General features: G+C 42.9%; 1 long non-coding RNA gene across 1 annotated transcript; it reads left to right on the top strand.

Annotated features, from left to right (window-relative positions):
• The first annotated feature begins 101 nt into the window (after nt 1-101).
• Nucleotides 102-25,427, top strand: LOC119652915. The gene is made up of 3 exons (XR_005249615.1): nt 102-285; nt 24,323-24,480; nt 24,585-25,427. It is a non-coding gene; the product is annotated as an uncharacterized LOC119652915 (long non-coding RNA).
• The last annotated feature ends 238 nt before the right edge of the window (nt 25,428-25,665 follow it).

Raw genomic sequence — 25,665 nt, 5'->3', positions numbered from 1 at the left:
TTTCCAGTGGTGTAATCAGACAGATAGTTATAATACAGAAAAACTTAACGAACTTGATTATTCTGTATTGTTAGTACATTAATGAAGTAAGCGGATAAAAGTGTCATTAGGTACTTTGACCAGATCTACTTCCGGTTTAGAAGAATGTAGATGGATAAATTCGTGAATAGTGTTTCTGTCCGATTTATTTTTAAGGTTTTGTATAAAACAAAACCGTAATAAAATCGGTTGAATGTCTGTCTATGTGTTTGTCATACGCATTTTCATGACATGACATGAAATTTGGTGAGGAGGTGGAAACTGTGAACACTCATGCATTCGGCGAGTTAAATCCTTCCACGTTGAGTTTAAGAAGGGGTCGCTATACATGCAAAGGGACAGTGTAAAATTTTTTTCCAATTTTTTTTTTGGATCGTGCGGGGTATCAAATGAAAGGTCTCGATTAGTACTTTCTAAAGCCGAGTTTAGTTTTGACATTTATTGGAAAGGTGGGAAGTGTGGCGTGTCGAAATTGATCATTTCTTTTACGGATCTATCTAAGAAACTACCGAATCGAAAAAATCTGAACAAATCACGAAATGTCCTCTATACGGCGTCTAGGCGTCAAAATAGTGTATTACTATATTTTCGGGAAGTTGACTAGGAACCCCCCTAAGAGAGTCCCCAAGCTTGGTAAAAATTGCACTATTATTGACTAAGTTGCAGTAGCTTAAAAGTTGTCTCTTTCGTGTAAATTTACTGCAACCCAAGAAACTAATATCAATATCATTCTAAAGTCCAGTTTACAAGCTCGGGCATATCGCCTGGTTTTTTTTAGGCTCCATCGGAGTAATAAATTTGTCCATCGCATCGTCGAGAAATCGAGACGATATCCCGTAGCGTGTAAACTAGACTGCACTCAAATATACTTAAATAAGAAGTGCACAAAACTTTTTATACTTGAAGCGCAAAGCTTCGGATATTGCGACTTGTTTCCTTTTTAAAATTGATTCAATGTCTGTCCGCCTGTTCGTCTGTCGTTGTTAATAACTTTTTTTGCAAAACTAGCTAATAAGGTTTAGCTTTCGCCACAGTCAGTCTCGAATAATGGAATAGTCACCAGAAGTTTGAGTATTTTGGTATAAACTTCCTCGGTAGGGGTGCACATTGTTGGGCAGCATATACAATCGTTGCAACGTGCAAGGTCTTTATTGCTGATTGAAATGCAACAGCTGTTAATTGTAATTCGTGGGAACCTGTTTTATTCTCGCTGTATCTATCGCATGAGGGGTGTGATAGCATATGAAAATTTGCTATATTTATGTACAAGTGGTCGGTCATATGTGTTTCGGAGGCAAAAATACGTCAACGTTTCCTTCACTAAGAAATATTGATAATTCCTCAGTGTGATTGAGCATTCTGTTTCTATTTCATATTGCAATTTTTTATTCAATTTGTCGTTCATCAGATATTTTTCCTTAGCTGCTTCGGGTTATGTAGGATATCAAATAAAGGGGTTCGATAAGTACTTTTCGAAAATGATCGAGGACAACGATATTGCGTTAACCGTAGGCCAGTAAGGGCTCAAAATGTGTGTCGAAAATGCGTAAAAGGTCTCGTTATGAGAACTTATCCAACCAAAAAATCTGAAAAAAAATCACAGTGATACATCCCTACGAAATCTAGGCTTCGAAACACATCCCATTCCGATATCTGGTCAAATGAAGTTAGGAATAGTTTATTACCATATTTTAGAAATTTAAAAGAAAACCCCTTAGACCCCAGAAGTATAAAATTTCACATTGGTATAAGGGATAATATAATTTCGTTTGAGTCGTAGCCGTTTTGAAGAAAAGTGCATCTGACAGACATCCATACCTTATCAGTAGACAGACAGATAAAGAGCGAAATAATTTTAATCAGGTTTTGTTTCATACAAAGCCTTAAAATCAGTTCTTTTAATGTTTTGTTAGATTGCGCAGTTGAAATGATTTCTTTCGTTAATGTAAATAAGGCGGGGAGTCTATTATACAATGGCTAGATCGGTTTCCGAAGGTTTATGTTAAATTACCCGGATTTTCCATAGCCTTATATTTCATATATTCAGAAAGTTAAGTCCCGGGTTTGCTTAATTGTGATGCTCACCTGTTCATGAAACTAGGTAGAGTCCATTTTTTTTCAAAGTTTTTTATGAAAAAAAATCTCATTAGAATCGAGTCAGATGACTGAACCAATTATCATGAAATTTGTTAAGATGCTGTAGTCTTTGAATCCCTTTATATACAGCGACATTTTGCACTGGGTTGAAGAAGGGGCTCTCCATATATGCGAATGGGGGATGTGCAATCTTTTTCACAGAATAGGGTCACGTGTGATATTAGTACTTTCCGAGACTAATCCTAATTCTGATATGAGGTGAAACCCAGTGTAGGGAAGCCTCGAAATGTGTTCCCTAAAAAGTGAAACAGGTCTCGTTTTCAGAAATTATCCAACCGAAAAATCTTAAAAAGGTCACTGTGATGTATCTATGCGAAATCTACGCAAAATACGTGAGCTGATCTTCTGCGACTTCATCACAATTTGAACTCTCAGGTGAGATATCCAGTTTAAGCCCATAGAGGTATCCTCCCGGACCTATAAGAAATTGATCGAAGCTATAATTGATTTCCCCACGCTCTCTCTGCAACCACTCCCCGATGGAAAGAATCAAACAGTAAGTTCAACGACCCTTTTGCCATCTGGTTATGCACCCTCACCCTTTTCGATCTTTTCACCTGCTATGATGTATGCTCATCATATCATCTGGCAAAATGTCAACCGGCATCATTCCCGATATGGCGAATGCCGTATCATCTGACACGATCCTGAAGGCTGAAAGAACAGTCTGCCGTCAATGAAAAATATAGACAGTCAATTGTGGAATAATAAAAACAAATATATTAAAAATTAATATTATATTAAAACACATTATCAGAAGTCTCACACCATTTACTATTGAAAAACTGCTTTCCAAAGTAACATCGTATACTTTCTTGGAAGTAATTGATTTCCAAAAATATGATATTTATTCATCAAGATATTGCTCTCTGATCCAAAGTAGCTAATGTTAATCATGCCGAGTCGCGTTCTTACTGATTAATGAATATATTCCAAATAAAGGGTGCAATTTCCAACCGTGCCCAATACAACCTTTCCAAAGGCCCAGCAATCTCCACCTCCAATCATATTTCCAAAAACCACCCAAACAAACGATAAGCAAACTTGAACCGATGGAAATCTCTAGTGAATACAAAACAACTCAATCCCCCCAACCACTACAGCAGAATCCTTTTATGCCCAACAATCAGCAGCTGAGTGGGTTTAGCGTATGCTGCCTGAATATGAATGTTGTTGGTGACTACGGCACTTGCCGTGAGAACAGTGGACGATGTCTTCAAGATGCAACTAGGACGTATTTCCACTATGCCCACTACGTGAACATGGATGTCTTCACGATGACCGTTGCAGATTAGAGCGACAGGGGACAGGAACATCCAGGTGTTGAGCCGAGCGAGCTTCTTCCGCAGCATGCTTGTCACCTGAAACATTTGATGAGGACATATCGTTTTGTTGATGCGTTCATAAATTCAATCAATCAATTTTGCACTTGGCCAGCGCCTCTTCGCTGGTTTTAAAATACGTTTGGTCGTCATAATTGATTCCAAGGTAACCCGCGGGAATGTCGATCACTGTGTAGTTTTCCTTGCCTAAACTGATCCCATAGGCATTGGCTGGATAAATGACGATCTTCCTAATTTAGTTTCTAATTCGTTTAATGTCGTTATTAATGTGGCTCGTGAGCACACCTCAATAATGTTGCCCGTTCTGGCCTGAATTGTATCTAAAGCTTCATTTCGCTGCCGAAGATCCTTCATGAAAGCGGAAGAAAGTTGGTGACCTGCAAGAAACTGCGTCGTAATTCGATTCTGATCGGCAAGTCGGCGAATACTTGAGAAAGGTGATTGACTTTGTCAATTACGTGATTCAGCTTTTTGTTAAGTGTTTGTTGAGTATCTTTTAAAGCCATAGTCGTAGTTAGAAATAAGTGACCTTGGCGTTGCATGGTTCCAATAAGATGATTCTGGTTTTCGTCCAACTTGTCGAGATCACCGTAGACTTCGTCGTTGACTCCAAAGAGTCCTTGTAGTACATTCCCCAAGACTCCTCCTCGTTTGCTGATTTCAATCCGAGTTCGACGAGTTCGTCACAACGTACTGCAGCGTGCACGCTGAGCCCTCGATGGCACGTGGTGGATATGTCTTGCCATACTTTACGAGCGTTACTCAAATCGGTAACGATTTGATCATTTGACAAATTGATGCGGATTCGAAGATGTCCTCGAATCAATCACACTATACCTACTTGTTCAACATAAATTCCTCCTTTCGGATATTTAACAGTGTAATGGGAAAAAAAGTCAAGCGACGACGGCTTTACGGTTTCTTACCAGAGCAGAGGCAAATCGTCAGACGCTGCCTCACCTCTGCCCTGGGAGCAGCGTGACCGTAGCGGCTCGCAGATGTTGAATGCTGCTTTATATAATTCGTAGAACACGACATGCCTACCAATTATATTGAGCGCAAATCCGCCTTATTGACCAGAGCTTGGCCAGAGCTGAAATATTCGTTTTGAGAATGATGGGGTCCTAAGTCCGCATCAACTTAATGCAGGACCGGACCAAATGGGGAGCAACTTACTCCCTCTTTCCTGGTCCCTCGCTTAGGGCTTGCACCCAAACTTTTTAAAAAAAGTGAAGCGACGACGGCTTTACGGTTTCTTACCAGGGCAGAGGCAAATCGTCAGACGCTGCCTCACCTCTGCCCTGGGAGCAGCGTGACCGTAGCGGCTCGCAGATGTTGAATGCTCCTTTTTATATATAAGTGTAATGGGCTTTTGATGAGACCAAACACGCGAGCATGGTTATCAACGTGAACATAACTTTCGATATTTTAGAGACACTACCTCTGGGCTGCGTCCTTCGTTCCCTCGCTTTTGGCGATTCCTTTGCAGCCGAAGGCTCGTGACGTTCTTTACTCTGTTGTAGCATCCAATTGGTGACTTGTTCGTCCTTCGGTAGCGGGCACACTTTGGTGATGGGACGTTTAGTGAAATTGAGAGCCGTCTTGATAGTTACGAATCTAACTAAGCCGTCGCTTCCAGGATGCAATGCTGTGATTCTGCCCAGTGATCAATGCATTAATGCGCAATTTTCAGTTCTGATGATCACCGAGTCTCCTTTATGTATCTCTTGGTTTGCGGTAAACCATTTTGCCCTCTGCTGCAGTTGCGTCAAGTACTCTAGATTCCATCGATGCCAAAAGTGTTACTTTAATTTCTGCACCAATTGCCACTTATGCGTGAGACGACCCTCAGCGTTATCATCTGGTACCTCAAACAAACATCGTCCGGTTAAGAAATGATTTGGAGTTAACGGTGTGAAATCGTTAGGGTCACTGCTAACCGGTGTGAAAAGTCTTGAATTCTATTTGCGCTAGCTATGCAGGGTTCGAATAGCCAGGTAGAGGCCAGTAATTGTTCTATAAGTGACAGTCGCAGCTTGTAATGCTTCAGTGTTTCGAACGGATGATTTCTCCATAAAATGCATTGAAAACGTTGATCCTTTTCGTGGATACCGATTTGTCGATACATCTTCTCGATGTCTGCGGCAATCACATACTTGAACGTTCGCCATTTCATGCGAACGTGGATAATGTTCTTCTGCAACGTGGGTCCAACCAGCAAGGGACCGTTGAGGGATTTGTCGATGGGGGTCGTTTGTGATGCGTTGAACACTACTCTAAGCTTTGTCGTTTTGCTCTCTGCCTTGCACACTATATGATGTGGCAAGTAATAGTTGCGCATCGAATGGACCTCCTTCTGGGGAGCCTCTGTCATAAGACTCAACTTGAGGTACTCTTCATGAACCCCACGTATTGTTGCCGTAACTCGTTATTCGCAGCTAATCGCTTTTCTACTTGTGTAAAGTGAATGTGCGCAATTTTTCGTGAATGGCGTAGCTCGTCGAATTGTTGAGCTTCCTCTTTGAATGGGAGTTGCACAGCATACCTTCCCATTGAATTCCGTTTAGTTGTGTTCATATACCAAGTAACAGCGGCTGGCTCGTCTTGAATCCAGAGTGCTTTTGGCGGTTGCTCCTCAATCTCCCAGAATTTTCTCAGCAGCTGCTCCGTGCTTTCTTCGGTACTAACCATGAATATTATGCCCGCGTTTGTGTCTATCGTATGTGTTGGCCCAAGCAGTAACCATCCAATTTTGGTGTTAATGGCGCATGGAGATGCTTTCTTAAATCCATTTAGTAGTAACGAATGGTACGAATGGAATCTGCCCCTAGTAGCACGTCGATGTTGCCAGGGGTGCCAGACCAACCAAATATGCTGACTTTAGTGCTATGCCGTTTGACATTAAGCAATTGCGCAGCTGCCTCCGTGATAAAGCTTCGTTGGGACCCGGAATCAAACAATGCTCTGAGAAAGATAAATTCTCCGGTTGGGTCCCGTACTAGAATTCTTGCTGTAGCCAGCAGAATGGTTCACTCGACGTCCTTTTTAGTTATCAAGGCGTTTGTATCGGGAACAAACGACTTCGTCTCGACCGAAAACTCTGATGTGTTTATCGCGTCGGTATGTAGCAGCATATGGTGTTTCTTAGAGCACAGCCGACATCGACTTTTACGTTATGCCCCTTCTCAAGACAGTTGTAACACAAACTCCTTTTTCGTATAGTGTGTCTTCGTTACTGGAGGGTTGAGGACTCGAATTAGCTGCATTTGTGTATCTGGTGATCCTTTTGACACATGTCGCATCGGTAGCGTCGTTCTTTCTTCTTCGGAGAACCAAGAGCTTCCAAAATTCTGAAGCGACTGGTCAAAAAATCCATAAATACGAACAGCTTCGGAATATCGGGTGACGCCCCTTGCGATGTCTCCCATAGACGTTTCGACTCTTCTCTAGTTTTTGAACAATCGTATAAAGTATCAGTAGATCCAATGTTTAACGTTCACGCCGATGCTTTCCACATTAGCTAGAAACTCGGAGGTTGCGTCCATGGTTAGCTTGATAGTTGAATCTTCTCCTTCCTTTGCTGTTGGGATGCTATGGAATTTCCGCAAGTAATTCTAAGCGATCGCTTTTTTGTTTTCAAAGCGTTATCGTTGCTGCCCTCCAGATGTTGCACTTGTTGTAAATGAGTTTTTAGGTATTGCATCTTCTCTACAGGAGAGAGTCCTTCGTTGTTATCCACCATAGACTTGAAAAGGTCGTTGAAAGTCCTCCATTGACTATAGTCCCCGTTGAACTTGGGAATAACAATTTGTTCCAACCGTATCCGCCCTGGGCCAGCGGATGGTTGCTAATCCTTTTCGGCGACGTCCGTAGCCTTGAATTTGTTGATCCCTATCTGGAAGCAGGTAAGCAGGTGTAGATGTCAGTCCATACTTCTTCATATATTGTTCCTGTTGATCTGAAGTAAGTTTTATCTTGGATAGTACCATGGAGTGTAATTCCGTGCATGAAGTCCACAATTGCTTAAGCCGTTCCAACCTTGCTTGGAAGTACCCTAGAAAATGACGATCCTTGCTGTCCTTCGCAAAATTGCGACTCAGTTTGGCGATGCTCGCAAAATTGTTCCGTTGGAGAGTCCTATTGCTGCTTTCTGTCATTTTCGCCTGCTTTTTTTTTTAAATTCTTTATATCAATGGAACTTACAAATTCGTCTGCACCAAATTATTTGGATAATAATTTAACGGTGAAGATTGTGAATCGTACCTTGGACTAAAGAATCCAATTACTTTGTCTGATATCCGGCTCGACGCACCAAAAATGTTTCTTACATATATCTTCGTAACAAAACTGGCTTCAGTGCCACGAAGACTTGATGACATTCTAAATGAAAACCTCGATGGTTAAATTGAACTGTGTACTTTATTTAATATCATATATGCTTATATACAATTCTACACCATTCTAGGTGAAGCCGAAACTTATAAGTGTAACGTAAACAAATCAATACGGAAATATTTCTGACCTGGCAAATTATGTACAATTGAGTACGCACATTCCTAAACAATAAGCAAGTTAAATATGCAATATGCGACGGTAATATTACAAATTGGTTATGCAAATATTTAATTAAAACATGTAATCGTACAAACAAATAATATACAAATTAAGTGTACCGACAAAAATACATTACACATTTAGCATTACCTAATCGTACAGTAGAATAAAAGGGCATAAAGGTTTTGTGTTCATCTTTGAGAGAAACTTTTTATGCACATTTTTGGGTTCGTAAATGTCTGAAAACCCGAAATATTCCTTCATATTTTTTTTGGTGTATATACATATCACAGACGTAGATATTATGCTCACCCTAAACAAACAAACATTGCCTATTACAGAATACTATACTTATACATGAACGTATATAAAGTGATTGTACACATATTTCCGATTTACTTCGTGTACGAAATCATATGGCATTTAGAGTACGTATGTTGAATACCGCTGGTTTAATGTACAAATATGGCTACCTGAATTAAGCACAACCCTAAAGCTTCATAAGCATATTTGTACATATAAATACATATATATTTCGAGTAATTGATATTGATATATAAATGATTAAAAACCTAAAATGAAATGTTTCCCTGCGACCCCCCATTCATATGCGTTAACTTTATTGTGGTATTGACATGTTCAAAGTTATGCCTTATGTTATTTCCTATGTCACTGCCAAATTTTGTACTTACTACTTTACCAGCATGAACTTAAGGGGTGTTTCCGGCTCTATTTCTAAAATATGGTTATGTACTATTATTAACTTTATTTGTGGTGATATCGGAACGGAGTGTATTTTGAGGCTAAGATTTCATTTGGACACACCACTGTGATTTTTTTGAGATTTTTCGGTTGAGAGAACAAGCCTTGTTATACTTTTTGGTAGTCATATTTTAAGCCCTCACTTCCCTACGTTTCACGCGATATCAAATATGGGACTACATTTTACAGTTCGAAACCCTCTCATTTGATACCTCACATGACCATATTCTGTGTGCCCCTTCTTAGGCTTGTCTAGCCATACCTGTATTGAATATTTGCTCATCCATCGCAATTTGCAAACCATCTTGACGTTGTTTTTAATTTGGATCTACGACGTGTGGGTCTTCTGTCCTAGTTCAAAACGGATTACCTGATGGTCGCTGTACGTGAAGACCTGCTAATTTTTTAGGACATATGACGTAGTGCGTACACGAATATACAGTTTATTTTTTCCCATACAAAGCCGCAAGGCGTCTAACCCATGGTAGAATGTGTGGCTTGGCGGCTGCACGTCCATATCGTCCAGTGACATCTGTGACCCATGCACCACCGCAATTTCCATCTCTGTCCTCATTTTTAAGGTTTCGTGAGAAACAAAACCTTATTAAAATCAATTCAATGTCTGCCTGTCTACCTGTCACACCTAACTTACTCGGAAACGGCTGAACCAATTGCCACGAAATGTGGTGAAAAGGAATGAACGGAGTGAGGTAGCTGTCTAGTATCTAACTGTGGTATGAACAACGTATGCTTAGATTTTCAATTTGATTCCCATCGTAATGAACAATGAATTAATGCTAAAATTTCTATTATTTTAGAAATGAATATTAGAGTTTTTTGCAGTGCATCCGATTTAAAATTAAAAGTAGTGCTGAGTAGTTATCAAATTGAAAGTGGTGACTTTTTTGAATCAGTGAAAGGTGAAGGTATTCATTTTTGTCAAATTGAAAGTGATGACTTTTTTGAATCAGTGAGGGTATTCATTTTTGTGTGATTGATGATCCGTTATCTTTTCGATTACGTTCGTTTGCTAGCAAGGAAGGAACTGGTGGTAAATGCCGGTATTAAATATTAAAACGGAAAAAAGTTTTAGGTTAGTGGTTTTTCTAGTAAATTGTGTAATGTTGTAGAATAGTCCGACAATTGCCACGTTAAAAACTAATTCTTTCGTGGTCATGTCTGTTATTATCTCCCGATAATAGCGTGTGATGAACAGAAAAATTCAACGATTTAAACAGTTTTCATAAAACTATTGAAAGGCATTTGAGATCGATATTAACTTTATGTAAATTGAATTCTTAACGAAAAGCTGCAGACGAAGGATGAAGGCGCGTCTCCCGCGCCTAAAAACTGGACAAATTGTACCAACTGGTCCCCTAAAAAACCGAAGTTACGAAGACACAACAGGAGCCTCGGAATGGACGGATAACACAACGGCGAACCCAGCAACGACAAAGGAATAACGATTTGCACATTTTCTCATGGAACGTGTGCTCACTGTACAGAAATGGAGCCGCCAAGCAGCTAGCTGATACCCTGTCTGATGTAACAGCGTTACAGGAGATGCGTTGGACAGGGACCGGTTTCCTGGAGAGGAGTTGTTATACCATCTATTATAGCGGCCATCTAGTAAACCATGTGCTCGGAGTAGGTTTACTTAGTCAACCAAAAAATGAAACCCGCTGTTATCGGCTTTGAAAACATAAGCGAACGGCTATGCACTCTGCGCTTGCGAGGCAAATTTAGAAATATAAGCCTCATTAACGTTCACGCCTTTACAGAGAAGACTGCAGAGTCGGAGAAGGATACCTTCTACGAGGCAGTAGAATGAACCCTCAAAGCCTGCCTCAGATATAATATCAAAATCATACTTGGGATTTTAACAGCCAAGTAGGGACGGAGCCCGTATTCAGGCGTTACGTTGGCTCCCACAGCTTACATCAAAACACAAATGATAACGGACTGCAGTGTCACACGAAATCGTTTTTGGAAGTACCTGGTTTGCCCGGAAAGAGGTCCATAAACAGACTTGGGCCTCTCCAGACGGGAGCACTTTCAACCTCTCAAGGGGGCCAATATAACCATCCACAACACAGCCCTCAGCAACATATATAAGAGGGAAATGGATGCCGCAATAACCGCAGTCAACAGAGATCCCGGAGATGAAGCATCAACAAATGATCTTCACAATCACCTGAAGAACGTTATAATAAATACCCCAGCCCAAAAAGAGTCGGAACGGTTGGTTTAATGATGAATGTAAGCTAGTAACGGAGAGGAAGAATGCTGCATATCGAGTAATGTTGCATTCTCAAAGGACGCGGGCACCCGCGGAGACTTATCACAAACTCCAACGAGTAGGGAAATGACTTCACAGACGGAAAAAGGTAGCCAAGGAGAACCAACGGGTCTGTGAATTCGAAAAGTACAAGGAGCAACCGCATCAGGCGCGAAAGTTTTACCAACAAGTCAGGATGAAGCTTTACAAACCTCGATGTTCATCCTGCCGAGGCAAAGAGGGAAATCTGATTTCCGACAGAATGGGCATATTGGAGCGATGGGTTGAGTACTTTGAGGAACTACTGAACAATCAGAACATCGGCGAGCTGGAGCTCCCGCCAACTGAAGACGACGGACAAATACTGCCACCACCAAGTATAGAAGAAACAGTCCGTGCAATTCACCTGCTTAAAAATCATAAGTCGCTAGGAGCCGATGGAATTACAGCCGAATTGATTAAATATGGAGGCGACCATTTACACTAAGTGTATCATGCAATCACCCTAATGTGCGCCGCAGATTGCACATGACTGAATGCATTCGGTCGAATTAATCTTGACAGAGGGAAATAATTTGCGGCATCTGTAGGCGCACGCGCATGTTGTTGCAACATGAACTCAACAGAGTTCAAGGCGAAAGTAGCGACATGAGAAGCGGTTCTCGAAAAGAACAGTGGACTGGCGGGTAACTAAGGAGGAGAACGAAATGGTAGAACTAATCTCGCCTCATCGTTACACTTATTGCTGTTGAGTATTGATCTAATTTTTGTAAAGGCCGTATTTGACGATCAAAGAGATATAATCAAAACAGAATTTGCCGTTTACCGAAAAATTGGAATAGTGACAATTTTGATACTACAGCCCTTAAAGATCTTTATAATACGTCGGCTTTGTGAGATAGTTTCGGGTGATTATTTAGAAGTTGCTAACGGACAATTTGGAAATCTGTCCTAACGAAATTGACCACTAATAAGACATTGCTGTGCAATTCACCATCGGATATTATCTCTAATACATACTTTGAACCAAATTTGAAGTCATTGAATAACTCCTACGATCAACATTGTCTTAGCGTTGGTGAATTCGACGAGAGGACATTTTGGAGGTGATCCTTTTCATTGGCTATGTTGTGCAATATACTCGTATGCCGCATGCCGGGAATCATACACGCCTATTTTTGGAAATGCTGATGGTGTGGTTGCAGGCAAATGTGTAGGAATGTTTCGAAAGGATTGCGTGCACAAATTGAACGTCTCGAGCAAAGTTTTAATGTTTCGCTATGCCTTTATAAGAAATACGAAGAAATCTTCCCAAAGTTTTTTTTTTGAGATCTCACCTGCTGCACGGAAGAAAAAGAAGGTTAAACCGGGACCTTGTTCAACTAGTAAGCTCTATGATTTTTGTTGGTGTCTATTGCGGCCAAAAGAGAAGTTTTTGAATAGTGAGAGGAGAAAAACAGCTGGACGGTGACGAGAAAAAGAACAGCTGGACGATGTCGAGGAAAATCAGCTGGACGGTGGCGAGAAGAAAAACAGCTGAACGAGGGCGAGGAGAGAACAGCTAAACGGACGAAGGGCGAAGAAGAGGAGATCGGTCTGGCCTTGGAACAAAGCGGAGTTGGAGGAGTAAAACGAAGACGGGAACAGCGCGAAGTGTAAATTGGTGCGATTTCTCGAGTACTTGTGAAATACTTCCACCAACTGTGAAGAAATTCGCGGTAAATATTGATTCGTTTCTGGCTATTTGTCGCCAAATCTGCCAGTGCCACTTTCCTGCAGTGCCTAACTTTCTAAGAATTAGCACGAGCCTGTCGCGTTAGCGAATAACTGTATCTTCGAGTTGATAGCGCGCGCCTGTGGCCAGTAAGTTTGTGCCGTCGGCGGTTGCATAATTCCAGAAGTAAATATTCCGGGCACAGCCATCTTCAAAAGGGAACATCAGTTGCCCGTGGTTGAGAGAATTCGTGGGTCGACTTATGGTTGTTGCGGCTTTTTTTTTAATTCTTCCAAGGTGGATGCGATTTTCAGAGGTAATAAAAAGTGAAGTTGCTCAGCGACAATACAAACCGTCGATTGGTTGAGCAGTTGGTACCAATTCTGCTTTTCGAACAATAAACACAAAGCTAATGAAAGCCATTCGTTATTACTTTCGGAACTACTCATAGTTTTGACTTCTGCCATTGTGGACAATTGTTCAAAGATTTCATTCGTGGTTATTATAAATATTGTGAACTTGTGTATATAAATAGTCATAGAAGTTCTAAATCCAAAGGAAAACTAAGTGGTAGAAATTTTTAACTTCCCATAATAATGTTTGAAAAATTTTTCTTTTAGCCATTAACCCAAAATCAACATCATCATTTACACACAACATGCCGAGCTCGGATTGATTTAAGTGTAAGTTCTAGTTTTTCTTTAAAGTTAATTTCATTTCCTTTTATTTTTTTAATTTTTTCTCTTATTTTTATTTTGCTTTCACTTGGTAGTTGGTATAAATTATGACTTCATTTTTCTTCTATTTTTTTTATATATTTGGTTATTTTGGGCATGAATAATATACAATGAATTATTTTAAATAATCTTTGATTGATTTGAGCACTTCCTCCCTCTCTCTTCCTCCTTGATCCCGCAAAACCTTTATTAGGGACATCCTCTGCAAAAATGGCTTGAGGATGTCAAGGAAGGGTGGGAACCTCAAGGGCTGCGCCTCAATCATGATCTGAGACAGAAGAAACGGTGATCGATATTGTGATCCGTCGTGGATCTTCCCCCTCGATCGCTGCACTCGGGTCCGGAGACTTACAGCTCCAAGCGCGCTGTCGAGCCGTTTTTTTTTTCGTTCGGCCGTCGCGAATCCCTCCGTTTATTGTCTATTTTGAAACTCGGTGCAGACCCACGTATCGGTATAGACACGTTGATTTTGTATTAATGACACGTGAACGATCGAAGCGCTCAAAGGACCCCCCTCCCCCGCAAATATTCCCCAGCCTGGCTAGCACAGAGGCGTGCAAGAACGTGTTGACCGTTACACTGTATTTCAGCGGTTCCCCTCCAAATACCTTCTCTACCTTTGGAGGCAACCATGGGACATTGCAACATTGGGGCTCTGTTGCAGGTTTGGCTGCCTCCCCAACACTCGTGGGAACAAAATTGGGGATAATTTTTCAAATTTTGATGGGATCCCAGGGACACCAATACAGTACCCAGCACGGTTAAGGATCGTTCAATAACACCAGAGCGGCTCTTCGCCCTTGGATGTTTTGGCGATTATGCCGTCAACCACCAGGGACGGGAGACCTAGGCGTCGTATGGTTTGGACGAACCAACTTAACGAATTTATCGTCCGCCTCTGTTACCGTGTCACGGATTTGGAACGGAATCCATCAGGGTACAGACACCGACTCCATGACGCGTTCATAACCCGCTTCCCGGAACTAAGTCATGTTCGGGAGCAGAGCGTTGCCAATCAATACCGGGTGATAGTGAAAAATAATCGAGTTACACTAACAACTAGGCAACAAATTTTCCACGAAGTTTCACTTGAGCTCGGGCTGGAGTCACCAACTTACCGGACTGAACAAAGGAGCAATACGAATACTCCACTTATAAGCCACTCCATGAACCCAGTAATCAGGAGAAACTTAGTGACTGGGGATGTCGACCCAATTTATAATGAGGTCGCATTCACAGAGTATGCTGAGATTCTCCCAGACGCTAGGCCAAATATCCCAAAACTGAAGTTTATTTCGGCAACTACTAACATCATTGCTGCCGTTGACAGAATTTTGGCTGATCGTTTGACTAGTGAGATTACTGTTACAGAGATTCACAGCCTGATCTACGTTGCAGCTGCCACGGTTATTTGTCTCCATGATCAACATCTTAGAGCGAATAACAGAGGTATGCGCAAAAGGACTTTACCGTTCTGGGTGTTTCGACTCAACAAAAGAGTCGAAAAGTTGAGAAAGGAGATTGGTCGTGTGGCGCAAGCACTCCTTGGAAATCCATCACCAAGAGTGCACAGATGCGTTGCGAACATCATTGGAAACTACCATCTGTCCAATGATATGCCAATCGAAGAAATCCTCGAGGTGCTGAAGCAGAAACTTGCGGTACGTTCCAATCGCATCCGTAGGTATCAAAAAAGCTTTCAGCGAAGGACAGACAACACCTTGTTCTTCCAGAACCAACGGGGATTCTACAAAAATCTCACCAACTCAGATAGGGAAAGTAACCTCGATCTGGATCAGGCAGAAGACTTCTGGAGAAGTGTTTGGAGCGAATCCAATCCAGGGAAAGTAACCTCGATCTGGATCAGGCAGAAGACTTCTGGAGAAGTGTTTGGAGCGAATCCAGCCGTTGCAATTTAGAAGCAGCGTGACTTCCACACCTTATGCGTTCATGCGAGGTCCTCCCCGAAATGACCATGCCTGACGTAACTGAAGTCGACGTAGAAGTAGCCCTTGACAAGGCAGGTAACTGGAAGATGCCAGGAGTTGACGAGATTCATAACTTCTGGTTCAAGCGGTTCAAGAGCACTGACAGGATATTGGCAATTTAATCAGATGATTGGGGATACTGATTTAGTTCCACCATTTTTCACCAAGGGATAACTTTCCTAATTTGCAAGGAACAGGGTGCCTCTTGTCCTTCAAAATGTTGACCAATTACTTGTCTTCCTACCATCTACAAGGTCTTCACTTCAGTTGTGTGCGCGAACATCTATTTTTTTTTTGTTTTCTTCTTCTTGAAGGTCATAAATTGATAGCTGAGGAGCAAAAAGGATGCGCAAATGGCTCCCGAGGCTGCAAAGAACAGCTTATAATCGATATGGTAGCTATAAAGCAGACTGTCCATCAGAAACGAAATATCTCGACAGCCTACATCGATTATAAATCAGCCTTTGACTCCATATCACACTCGTGGTTACTACAAGTGTTACGCTTGTACAAAATCAACCCGAATGTCGTTCTTCTCCTCAGAACAGTGATGAAGAATTGTCGCACGAAGCTATCGGTATCCTCACAAACATCAGGAGAGATACCAATCAGGCGTGGCATTTTCCAAGGCGACTCTGTAAGCCCACTGTGGTTTTGTTTGGCTTTGAATCCGCTATCCCATCTTTTGCATGAAAGCAAATACGGGTTCCAAGTCAAGCATGGCATATTGTCGAAATGTACATTATTTTGATGTACATTGACGACATCAAATTGTATGCCAAAGACGAGAACCAACTTCGTTCCTTGCTGGACATTAACATTCAGTTCAGCAGGCATATCGGCTTGCAGCTGGGTTTGGACAAATCTCGCATAAAAACAATTGTTCGGGGAAAACACACCGACAACGAAGGATACAGCCAAAATAACATCCGAATTGGGGGTATGGATTCGGACGACGTCTACAAATACCTCGACATATTGCAAGGAACAACACCTGCTGTGGCAATACTCAATTCTAAGTTGCTGGGGAATTTGAACGGCGTCTGGATCTTGTCCTTAAAACTGAGCTGTACGGGAAAAATAAAATCATGGCAATCAACACCTTCGTCATTCCCGACCTTCTATACACCTTCGGTGTGATACAGTGGAGTAATACGGATTTAGAATCTGTCAATAGACGGGTAAGGGTAGTTCTTGCAAACAACAACATGCACAATAAAGCTGCCGAAAAGTTGAGGATTACTATCCCACGTCATCAGGGAGGAAGGGGGTACTTGATTTAAAAACGTTGCACTACAATCAAGTGCATTCTCTACGAGAGTTTTTCTATGAAAAACAATCCTCTAGCCAATTACATCACGCTACCGTCATGGCATATAATAAATTATCTCCTTTGAACTTGAGAAGCAGAGAATGAGGTCCTATATTGAATGTTAATTCAGTCCAACAGAAAATCAACATGTGGAAAGAGAAACCCATGTACTTTTCTATGAGACCGAAGCATTCCTAACTTCAATTCAGGATGCTTCGCTCCCAACAAAAAGTTATAAACGGTATATTCTTCACGACTCCTCAATCATAACTCCAGCTGTAGGTTATGCAATTGTGAAGAGGAGACCATCCAGCACATAACATCTGCGTGTAGGATGTTGAGCATTACCGGGTACACCAATCGTCATAACTCCGGCTGCAAGATTCTCTAACAAAACTTTGGTTTGGAAATATATGTAACTTAGTGGTAAGTTACCATCCTTACTATAAATATACTCCGCAGAGAATCTTGGAAAATTATCGGGTCAAACTACTGTGAGATCACGATATTGCCACAGCTTTAACCACAACAGAACCGATCTAGTTATGCTTCAGAAGGAAGAACGAGCGTGCTTTATTGTCGGTGTAGCCGTACCGTTGGACCGGAACACTGTTGAAAAACAGCAAGAAAAAATCCGGAACTACGGCCCCGCAGAACTTACATAAAGCGCTGAAAACGCTCGATCTTAGGGCTGGACTATACATGGATATGCAAAAAGCGGTTATCCTTGCAACCTGTGCTATAGTCCGAAGAGTCCTGTCCGGTAACAATCTGACTAGCGAGTTTCAGTCTTGACCCGCACTGGCTTCGATTCAAGATCCATGTCTCTGTAATGTATAACCAACGCCATTGGCGGAAGTGTTTGCGACATTTTCGCATGGTCGCGCACACTTTGCGTTAACACGCATCATCGTTGTGATGAGGGCCTTTGGATGTTGCCTTCAGTCCATCCTTAGGTTGGTCGCCTCTCGGTCCGGTTGGGCGGGAAGAGGGTCCGTGGGCGTTTTTAACTATATATATATATATCCTGTGTAGAGTTGCCAAATCTCCCATCAGACTCGTCCCTTCGTGCGGATAAGGGAATGCTCGGCGAATGTGTCATGGGCATTCACATGCACGCATCCGGAGATGTGAGTGTATGGGCATGCTTATGCACAGGCCGAGTAGGTGGGAAGTAAACGTCCACCAGTGGATAAAAATTGGCTATGGGAAGGATACCCAGAAATAAAAGCAAACATGGAGGAGCAGAAGGAGAATGAAGTTACGGCGCAGGGCTTCGGAAACCCAGTACCGGCGGTTTTTGGGAGTGAACGAGCGGGCTCACAGCCGTCGATATTCAACGACCGCAGTGCCTCAGTAGTGGGAACCTTGGCTACTGTGGCATCTAACGTTGTAAGCGTACGGGAGGGACTGGAACCAGCTCCATTGACGGATCCATTCAAAAGGAGCTCGATTCTTCGTAGATCCCTTCCTAAACGGGTGCAGGCCCCCGCCATCGCTACCCCCAGTGGGAAGCGCATAGCGGGAGTCTTCGATGAGGAAGAATCGTTGACGCCGAATGACCTGAGCGATGTTTTAGGCAATGATCAGTTTGGAGTTGCCTTTACTTTACTGATCATGGAGCTGTGTGAGTTTATAAAGGAGCGCAGGAACATTCACCAAAACATAAGGGCCGTGATAAGAGGCATCCTTTTGGCGTACGGCAAGGCCCAGGACGAACGAGTAGGAAAGTCGTCGATTGGAAAAGTGAACCAGGCAACTCAAGTAACGCCGGTTCAAAACACAAAAGGGGAGAAACCGGGGAAGAGGCTGCGCGAGAAGCTGAATGACTCAACAGGCCAGCAAACCCCGAAAAGAAAAAAGAGATCAACTTCCAAAAAGGCGGAGTTTATGAAAATTACGACTGAAGCTGCCAGTGAAACAACTGCAGCGGCGACCTCAAGAAAAGGGATCGGACCTTGAAAGGCGGATGCGGAAACTTGGAGGAAAGTAGAAGCGCGGAAAAGAAATGACCATTTCCAAACGAAGCGAAGGGTCATATGCCCACATTCTCAGGAAAGTGAAGACCCCAAACTCACCAATTTGGGAGACAATGTCAGCCGTATTAGACCGTCCCAGAAGGGAGATCTTATATTTGGAGCTTAAGGAATCCAAGGATGTAACCGCGGACAAATTCTTGAGTCAAAACGGAAAGACTTTAGGACGGAAAGCCGATATAAGGGCTAGCAGGCCGGAGATCACTATAATGTGCAAAGATAATATGAAATCACGACGAAGGAGGAGGTTCGCGAAGCGTTGGAGAAGCAGTTCGATCTTGCCGGACTACAAGAGTCAGCGGTGAAAACGCTAAGGAAAGCCTAAGGGGGAACACAAACCGCCATCACCAGCCTACCAGTAGAGAACGCTCTCAAACTGTTAGCAGCAGGGAGAGTGAGAATAGGCTGGGTTATGTGTCGTCTTAGGGAACAGGTGGCGTTAAAACGGTGCTTTAGATGCCTTGTTTAAGAGTTTAAGTTTAAGAGCCGCATGTTTCCGGGCAAGGAGCCTTTGCAAGAGGCTCAGAGGAAAATCCGGTGGCGGCGGTCGAGAGGAGGGACACAAGCAATTGCGTGGCCGCCTAAAAGAAGCCATTCGGAGGAGCAAGAAGAGCTGCTTCAAACAGCTGTGTAACCATGCCGACATAAACCCTTGGGAGGAGGCTTACAGAGTGGTAATGAAGAGGCTGCAGAAATCACATCAGGTGATCTGTTCGCGCCTCCTGAAACAGATTGTTACCACTCCGTTCCCTCACCACGAAAATAGGGGAAAACAAATGGTCGTCCAGCTAAATGACGGCATAATACCTCCAGTAACTATGGAGGAGCTGCGGGAAATATGTGGTAGGTTCGGTGACAACAAGGCCCAAGTTTGGATGGCATCCCCAACCGAGCTTTGAAACTGGCAGTGAAGAAAAAGTAAAAGTTGGTCTTGCTTCCGAAGCCTGGCAACCCACCTGGAAACCCAACTTCGTATCGTCCTATCTGCCTGTTGGATACAATGGGGAAAATGATTGAGAGAGTTATCTACAACAGACCTGCCCATCGTCGAAGCCAGTAATGGTTTGTCGGGACATCCGTTTGGTTTCCGACGCGCTCACTCTACAGTGGACGCAAATGGCATGGTGGTAAACCTGGCAAAAGGTGCACTAATTTCTGGCGCCTGCTGTGCCGTGGTGGCGCTGGATGTCAAAAACGCATTCAACTCGGCCAACTGGAATAGAATTAAACGGGTGTTGGCTAACATAGGTGTCCCCGGATATTTAGCGAATGTAGTGGAAAACTACCTCTCGGAGAGGACTCTCTGGTGCGGGACGGAAGAGGGCCCCGAAGAGTACATTGTCAAGGCCTGGTACCACAGGGATCGGTACTTGGTCCCCTGTTGTGGAATATGATGTATAATGGAGTGCTTGCTCTTCCCGTCCCAGAGGGGACTACGATTGTCGGCTTTGCTGATGACCTAGCTTAGGTTGTTGCAGCAAAACACCGAGAAGGTGTGGAGGTCTACGCGACGGAAACAGTGAGATCGGTAAATTCCTGCCTAGAAAAGGTCGGGCTGACCTTGGCGGACGCGAAAACGGAAGCGATCTTAATAACAAACCGCAGGAAAAATAACACTGTAAAAGTGGAGGTCGGTGGACATACGGTCGTATCAAAGCCGGCTATCAAATACCTGGGAGTAATAACTGCCACCAAATTGAGTTTTAGGGAACACCTAGAGTATGCATGCCAAAAGGCAGCCAGTGCCACCACGACACTTGCAAAAATGTTGCCAAATATTCGTGGGCCGAAACATTGCCGGAAGTTGGTGTTAGCCAGAGTGGTGCGCTCCATCCTGCTCTACTCGTCACCTGTGTGGGCAGAGGCCCTTGCAAATTCGCAGAGACGGAAGCAGGTGAACTCGGTTGGCTGATGGCTTTGACTTTTTTTTTTCTTTGTAGGGTAGGTGAATGCATTTAGGCACAGAGTGTTGGACTCCCCCAACAGCACGCTGGCGGACTACCAACTAAACACCTCCCTGTCATCACAGAACTAGCCTGGAACCATTTAACACATTACTTCGGGCTAACCCTCCCGCTCTTCCGGCTTTGGGAGCCTTCAAGTCAGGCAATTCCTTTCACCAACGGGAGGGGAGGGGAGGAAGGGAGTTGTTGTTAGTTCAGGGAACGTCTGATCCCACCGCCGGTCGAGTTCAATCTTCTTCGCAATAAGAAGAGCCCGAGCATAATGCACAATAGGATTCTAGCTGCTGCTGGTGTGTTTAGCGTCGCCCGCCACTTTATTGCAGAACACACAATCAGGAGAACGCGCCTTCCCAATTCTGAGCAGGTAAGACTGAAAACCTCCATGCCTATTAGAAGTTGGGTAAGTAAGTAATCAATCTCACCATGCGTTCTGTTCAACCATGGGTCTAATTTGTCGATGAGGCGCGCAGTCCATCTGGCCCTTGGCTCATTTTACCAAGAAAGTTTTCACTCGGTAAGGGTGCGCTGACGTTCTTCACGCGCAACCACCTCTCTAAAGTTTTCGCCCGTACGGCGGTAGATAGCTTTGCGCTCCTTGGCATGAACGCATATGTAGGAGCCACGGCAACGGCTAGGTTCCTTCCAAATACTTCTCCAGAAGTCTTCTGCCTAATCCAGATCGAGGTTGCTTTCCCGACTTGAGTTGGTGAAATTTTTATTAAATCCCCGTTGGTTGTCCGTCTTTCGTTGAAAGCTCTTTTGATACCTACGGATGCGATTGAAGCATCCCGCAAGTTTCTACTTCAGCACCTCGAGGATTTCTTCGACTTGCACATCATTGGAGAGATGGTATTTTCCAATAATGCTCGCAATGCATCTGTGCACTCTTGATGATGTATTTCCAAAGAGTTCTTGCGTGACACGACCAATCTCCTTTTTCAACTTTTCGACTTTTTTATTGAGTCAAAATACTCAGAATTGTATACGCATACCCCTGTTATTCGTTCCAAGATGTTGATCATGGAGGTGAATAATCGTGGCAGTTACAACGTAGATCAGGCTATGAGCTGCTGACGCAGTAATTTCGCTAGCCAAACGATCAGACAAGATTCTATCAACGACAGCAATAATTTTAGTAGTTGCCGAAGAAAACTGTAGTTTTGGGGTCTTTGGCCTAGCGTCTGGGAGAATCTTAGCATATTCTGTGAATGCGACCTTGAATACGGTCAAAGCCTCATAATAAATTCGGTTGACATCCCCAGTTACTAAGCTGCTTCTGACTACTGGGTTCATGGAATGCATTACAGGTGGAGTACTTGTGTTGTTCCGATCGGCACACCGACAATGAAAGATACAGCCAAATCGAGGGTATGGATTCGGACGACGTCTACAAATACCTCGGCATATTGCAAGCAACAACACCTGCTGTAGCAACAATGAAATCTAAATTGCTGGGTGAGTTTGAACGGTGTCTGGATCTTGTCCTTAAGACTGAGCAGTTCGGGAAAATTAAAATCATAGCGATCAACACCTTCACCATTTCCGTCCTTCTTTATACTTTCGGGGTGATACAGTGGAGTAATACGGATTTAGAACCTGTCAATAGACGGGTAAGGGTAGTTCTTTCAAACAACCACGTGCACAATAGAGCTGCTTCAGTCCAACAGAAATCGACATGTGGAAAAAGAAACCCATTCACGGAGGTCATATAAAAAAATTGTTGTTGTCAGGTATTGACATCGAAGCCTCCAACAAATGGTTGACAAATGGTGGATTTTTTTATGAGACCGAAGCATTCCTAACTTCAATTCAGGATGCTTCGCTCCCAACAAAAAATTACAAACGGTACATCCTTCATAACTCCTTAGTCACCAACTCCAATTGTAGGTTATGCAATTGTGAAGAGGAGACCATCCAACACATAACATCGGCGTGTAGGATATTGAGCACTACCGAGTACAGTAATCGTCATAACTCCATCTGCAGGATTCTCCAAGAAAACCTTGGGTTGAAATACATGTAACTTAGTGGCAACTTACCATTCTTACTATATGTATATTCCGGAGAGAATTTTAGAAAATTATCGGGCCAAATTACTGTGCCATCACACTATCGCCACCGACCACAGCGTTAATCACAATAGACCCGATCTAGTTCTGCTTCTCAAGGAAGAACGGATGTGCTTCATAATCTATATAGCCGTACCGTTGGACTGTTCAAAAACAGCAAGAAAAATCTGGGACTACGGCCGTTTGTCGGACGATATGAAGCAGACTTGGAGACTACAAAAGATTGAAGTAGTCCCAATGATAATTTCAGCGACGGGATTAGTCCTGCAGTCCTGCAGAATTTGCATAAAGCGCTGAAAACGCTCGATCTTAGGGCTGGACTATGCATGGAGATGCAAAAACGATTATCCTTGCAACTTGTGCTATAGTCCGAAAAGTCCCGTCCGGTAACAATCTGACCAAGTCTTGGCTTCAGTCTTGATTCGTACTGTCTTCCATTTAAGATCTATGGCTCTGTAGTATAGAACCACCGCGTCATTGCTTGAAGTGTTTGCGGCAATCGGGATTTAGCAATACATTTTTGCATGGTCGCACACACTTTGTGTTCGCTTCTGCGCCCATATCCATGTGGGACCACCGTGAAATATTGCTTCATAAGGAGGGCTCTAGTTTTCACCGGCACAACTAGGTCGTGTGTCGGTCGCGCTTTCCGGGTTTGATCCAGTTCCTGCAGCTTTTCTTGTATTGCAGTTGCTGTTGCGTTCATCGTACTCCAGGGTGGGGTCTGATAACTACGTTGAGGGCGTCATTTAACCTTCTTCTTCCTTTCGTGAGTCTCGGACGATAGACCATAATATGCTCCGGTTCTCGGGTATAGCGGCGCATTCGGAGAAGTCTGGGTCTCATCCAATCAGAAGCGATGTAAGTACTTCCTTTATCTACCGTGTCACGTAAGGAACTACGTTAGGTGGTAATTTAACTCTCCATGCTTCCGATCCATTTCTCAACATACGGGATCAGTGTATGGGTCTAGCGGCCTTCTTCGGAATTATCTGAGTGTTGCTACCATTTCCCGTACAGATCCCTCCTAGTGGCTTTCCGGAAGCTCACAGTCATTTCGGCCGGGTTCACTTTCCTTCACCGGTGAAGACAGTGAGCCTCATTCGCTAGAAGATTCGAGGGGTCTGTATTTCAATGACAGATTTTAAAGCTAGTTCATTAGTTTTTGAGAAGGACCTGGAAGGTCTGCGCCTAACTACGCATCATTTTTGCATTATATTTCGCATTGACCAATTAACTTTATGAGAATATCGACAAGTTCACTTGAGTTTTTTTAACTGCATTGATGTATTAGTGGCGGCTTTAATTTGTTTTGATTTGCACTAAGCAGTACAAACCTATTTTAATCCGGGCTGTTTAATTATTTTAGGGTTTTTTTTCCAGCGGATGAGTGAAGGTTTCTCTTACGTTTGGAAACCAGACTAGACCAGTCTGCATTTTCATGGTCAAACCTTCTTTTACATTTTTAATGGCTTTTGAACTCCTGCACTGGACATTTGAAACATTTTGGTTGGCAGTTTGTTCAAGGTAACCCTTTGTTATTTCCTCAGAGAATTTTTTGAGAAACTCGTCTTGTGCAATTTGAATATGTTGTTCTCATTTCATGATGAGCTTTTTCTCTTCGGCTGTAGCTAGGACGATAGACTGTACTTCCACTCGGCTCCTGTTCAAATACACCTGATCAGGTCCAGCGATTTTGGGCTTTTTGTGGAACAGGAGCACTGCTGTCGCTGCACCGGCAGCTGGAGGTAGAGCCCCTGCCCCAGTTCTCTGAGGCCTGACCTATGCTTAGATGATCCCGGAACTCACGAGAGGATAAGCACTCGTTCGGGACAACGCGGTCTACTAACACCGGTTCAACGCATACTACCCGAAGGGGCTGACCTCTAAAACGCGGCAGAACCTTGGCAGAGCTAAGCTCACATCATCCCATCGACAGACTTCGAGGACTTCTATTTTGTCCCAGCGTGCACCGCTCATTCCCGGTCCGCTCTTCATCGAGAGATGAATGTGGTCAAAGAGCAGGGTATACCATTGACATGTAGTGGAAATCTTGCACAGCCAAGTAGTTGATTATCTCATTTGCCTATTTGGTATAGACAAAATTATTAATAAAAATCTGCGGTTAGAGCGTTTAAGTAAAGTAATGTAAAAATAAATAAAAAATAACTTTATTAGAAAATTTGTTTTTTACAAATATGTAGATTTCGGCCATTACTTGTCACCTTCCTCAGAATTTGCGTTTCGGTTTGTAATAGATAGTAAAATTAACGGAAACAGATTGGAATATCCTTTTCAATGGAAATTAAAGCAAGATAGGAAGGTTGTTTTTAGGATTGACGATTTTTCAAGAATGTATGGATGCGTTTTAATTTTGAAAATGATTACCAAATTCACCACTAACCATGGCGACTGGAACTTTTTCGCCAAAAGAAATGGTTTTCGGAGGTAGCAACATTGGCTCGAGTTTTCAAATATTTAAGAATTGGACTTGCATTAGCCATTTGAAACTCATTTGGCAAGTAAATTATTTAGTCAATTTTATAACTTCATTATATTTTTCATATAATTTATTGTAATATTAAAAGCGAGTCAAAAATTTTTTCAGGAAAATTTAATTTATATTTGGAAAAATATAAGGAGAAAAGAACCAAAAAGGAGTTAAATCGGTTACGAATTTGCTCATCTACAACTTCACAAAATATACTACAT

The sequence above is a fragment of the Hermetia illucens genome, chromosome 3 (genome assembly GCF_905115235.1).
Source record: "Hermetia illucens chromosome 3, iHerIll2.2.curated.20191125, whole genome shotgun sequence".
In the NCBI taxonomy this organism is placed as follows: Eukaryota; Metazoa; Arthropoda; class Insecta; order Diptera; family Stratiomyidae; genus Hermetia; species Hermetia illucens.
This window is presented reverse-complemented; position numbering and strand designations above follow the sequence as displayed.